The sequence below is a fragment of the Eleutherodactylus coqui genome, chromosome 8, assembly GCF_035609145.1.
Source record: "Eleutherodactylus coqui strain aEleCoq1 chromosome 8, aEleCoq1.hap1, whole genome shotgun sequence".
In the NCBI taxonomy this organism is placed as follows: Eukaryota; Metazoa; Chordata; class Amphibia; order Anura; family Eleutherodactylidae; genus Eleutherodactylus; species Eleutherodactylus coqui.
In genome coordinates, this window is record NC_089844.1 from 209,725,128 (window position 1) to 209,729,469 (window position 4,342).

The following is a 4,342-nucleotide window of genomic DNA, read 5'->3' on the forward strand; positions in this document are numbered from 1 at the left end:
AAAAAAAAAAAAAAAAACTGTCTTCTATCCATTTAAAATGCTTTTTGTGGGGGGGGAGGTGTTTTTTTTCTTTAAATTAAACTTTATTGAACTTTTTTGGACAATATTTTTTAGTCCCTCATTGGGATTTGATGTGATTGTTCAATCGCTAGGATAGTACACTGCATTACTTAAGTAATGCATTCTACTAAGCCTGTTACAGTGTTACTAGTTATTTATTCCACAAATGCTAGCCTTAGATAATCTTAGTATCCAATATGGATAGAGTGCTAAATAAGCCCAGTGATCACTGTAATATACCACAATCATTATGCAACACTCAATGATATTCGGACCATCTTAGGCCAAAGCTTGTGGCTCACCTGAACTCGCCATGCAATTTTTGATCACATACGTTTCTTGAGCACAAAAAGTTGTCTCATTCCAAAAATAATTTACCTTTTCATGATTTCTAAACTAATTATACATCCATGCAAAACTTACACTTCTTTTATTATTTGACCTCCGCGAGTGCATAGGACCTTCACAGGCATTGATATTTTCCCATCTAGAAGGTCTGGGAACAAAATGAAAAACATCGAATCTTGTAGAGCAAAAAATTATCTTCCAAATGAAACAAAAATGAAAAAAAAAAATGGAGTACATTCCGATTTTCGCCTTTGAAAAGGGGAAAAATTAGCAAAAAAGTGTTTTTTGCCATTTTTGACTCCTTGTATCTTAAGAGCTCTGCATCCTTTTGGGTCCATAATGTGAATAATGAGGACCATTTCTATGGAGTGCACATTGATACATTCAGAGCCGAGTTGGATCGCATTGATTAGGAGTTATTACTGCTTAAAATAGGAGTTTTATTTTGCGCGATAGAATTTTTCAGCTCCTTTGACATGCAATGGTGGCAGAATGATGATAAGAGGGGCAGAATGATGATAAGAGGGGCAGAATGATGATAAGAGGGGCAGTCTGAGGAGCTTAGCTGGATTCAGCACCAAAAGGTCTCCTAGTGTGTGAAGGTTCATTGCTCTAGAGTCATTGGAACTGGCTTGGCAATGGATTGAAATCGCCCCTTTTTTCAGGTTGCGCGCTGTAATCACATGACAACCCCCTAGATTAAGACCTGTAGGCTGTAATCACATGACAACCCCCTAGATTAAGACCTGTAGGCTGTAATCACATGACAACCCCCTAGATTAAGACCTGTAGGCTGTAATCACATGACAACCCCCTAGATTAAGACCTGTAGGCTGTAATCACATGACAACCCCCTAGATTAAGACCTGTAGGCTGTAATCACATGACAACCCCCTAGATTAAGACCTGTAGGCTGTAATCACATGACAACCCCCTAGATTAAGACCTGTAGCTCGTGAACCAAAGCACTTTGAAGCCTAATATTCTGGCTATCTTAGTTTAGGGTCAGGGTCTATCTTTGTGCAAAGTTTCATTGAAATCTGAGATGGTCGACCGGGAGCGTTGGTTGAACTGACACGGAATGACCCATGTGTATATCGGCCGCCGTTTTCATTGCCAGACAATATACGCTCCCATCTGATGCATTGGATTTCAATGCATCAGATAACACAGGCGTATTCCTGCGGCGTAAAAGCGCCTGGCCGGCAAATATTGTGCCAGGCATCAAAGATAGTCCTGGAACTATCCTTGTGCCTGGAATACATCTGCTGCGTAGGCTCCTATAGGAGCCAATCACAGCATCTGGAAAAGGGAGGTGGGAGCGAGTTTAGCAGCGTGACTGCTAAACTCCCTCCCTCTTCTCTCCAGCTGTTTGCAATGGGAGGGGGTGGAGCTTAGCCAGCTGTGGACATGGGGCAGGTGATTAGCTTCACCCCTGTCCCGCCCATTCCAATTGCAAACAGATGGAGAGAAGGATAGAGGAGATGAGCGTGTGAGGAAAAGGGGAGGCAACAGCATGGGCTCAGCCTATATGCACAGGGCCCATGCCGTCTAAATGGTCGCACAAACGTTAATTTGTACGCCTGTTCACGCGTGTTTATGGCGCCAGCGGGCACACGTAAAAACGCCTACGCTCGAGGGAAGAGCCTGTAAAAAGATGTATGTGCAGGTGTATAGCCCATTCGTAAGGTCAGTAATTGGCCATCACTAAGGGATTAAGATGGATGATTAGTCAATAATTACTAGCTTGTACCAAGTTTTCGGAAGGTACAGACATCCCTGATTTTAAACTCTATCATTAACCTATCATTGGCCCCGGCCTTTTAGATCTCATTTATAATGTTAAATATAAACAATGGGTAGCCTTGGAAAATGTAATCTCCGCCATCCACCTTACCGCTTTGTTATGGATTACCCCTTCATCCCACTAGTCACTTCTCGGAGCTTCATGTTGGTCTAAAACATGACTTTTTGTGGGATTGCATGTTTCGACGTTCCCATAGCCCGGCCTTCTTACTCCATTCCTGGGGGGGATGCACAATTTGAACTGGGCCTGGACCGACCCTCCCTTTGATATTTCTTCTTATCCTTGTCCACAGGTTATTGAGGTTATGGACCCCCACGAACTTCACCAGTTAATAGAGAGGGACTCTTAAATTCTCAGTGTGAACATTTTCTCTTGAAACCGATTCCCCATCTATCATTACGGGTTCACCGACACGGTTTGAGTTGGCTTGTCTTCCAACCACACACTGTCCTGGGTGTATACACTATGAGGGGACATGGGTGAGGATTGTTTCTGGGGGATCCTCCATTATTTCTAAATAGGAGATGGAACTTGACAGAACATTTTCTTTAGAAGAGAGTAACATATTCTACCGAACTCCTCAATCTACCCGAGCTGGGAGATAACAAGAACAGTTATAAAGTGCTCTCACCGTGGTATAGATGCCCTGCTGTGCTCCAGACACATGCTGGGGATGCCTCTCTGCGGTGGGCTCATTTAGACCTACATGGTGGGGCTTTCCAATATTGCAACCTTTCTGGGAGGTCAGGTTTAATCTTTATGATATGGTCAGTGACAACTCCCTTGTCCCATCCATAGAGCTGGCCTTGATCGCTTTATTTCCCAGTTCTTTCCTTGTAGCACAGGAAACAAAAAAAGGTGGGATGTCGTCTTCATCATTTTATAGCAGCTGCCAAAATCCTGAGTGACATTCATGCTCCATCCCTTACAGAACAGTTTGTGGACCATATTTTGTATCTGGAGGAACTGATCCCTACAGATGGGGGATGGTCACGATTTCTTGGTCCTCTTTATGAACATCGCCAGCTATGCGGATTCAGAGTGGCACTTCTTGAGTCTCCTTCCCCTATGGCCCCCGCCCTTTTTTGTGATTTTGTCTAAGGTCATAGTTGGCCAAGTTATAGAAGTACATCTCATGTTGCAGCTGATTGAATTCCTAATATCTACTGAGAGGCCAATTCCATTCCAGTGTACCCCATTACTTTATGTTGTAGTGCAGTGTTGACCTTTTTCTGTCTGCACATTTGTTTTCTGAAATTGTTTTTTTTTTTTCTTAAAACTTTGTTAATTACAGCAATTTACCAGAAAACACACTACTGTAATAAGGTGCAATACTACAGGCGGTCTGTACCACCGACCTTAAGAAAAGGGGTGCATTTATTTAGTTATACAAAGTGATAACAAACTAAGATATTATAAGAGATCCGTCACAGTCATCGTATGTTAGAAAACAATTCCTACCAAGTTTTGTAAATCATCTCCTTCTCTTCAAGTTTTCGTAAAACTCCCTCGTAGGCTATGCCAACTCCAAGTAAAGTGAAGTTCAGTTAACTGGTGATAGTGGGTGGTTCCAACTCCACGCCGCTCCCAGTAATTGTGATGAAACGCCAACGACAGAGACACAGGGCCGTGAGAAGTGTTGGACGCATGCAGCCGAATCAGCAGATCAGGGCGCTGTTGTGTTGGGACTCAACCCAGCAAGGCAGACAGAAGGACGCAACGAATCATAGGAGGGAAGCGACGATGTCCTGAATCCCCAAACCGGAAGTGCTGCACGATTAGGAGTATCCCGTGTTTTGACAGCCGGATGGCCTTCCATACCGCATTAGTACTCACTCCCGCTCTGAACAGTATCTTTCAGATTCTTGAGCATTTTGGTTTCACTTGCAGAGTTCGTGCGAGCAGCGTCATTCATGCAGCATAAATAAATGATGGGGTACCGTTTTCCTGCAGGTTGGTGCTACTAACACAATAAGACCAAAGTTATGTTTTTGTTTAGGTTTAAGCACAACACTACTTTTTTGGAATTTATTTTCATCACTCCAAGTCTGATAACATGATTTTTGCATGGATGGAGCTCTGTGCAGGATTGGTACCGTTATGGGTACCATTTTGGGATACATACCA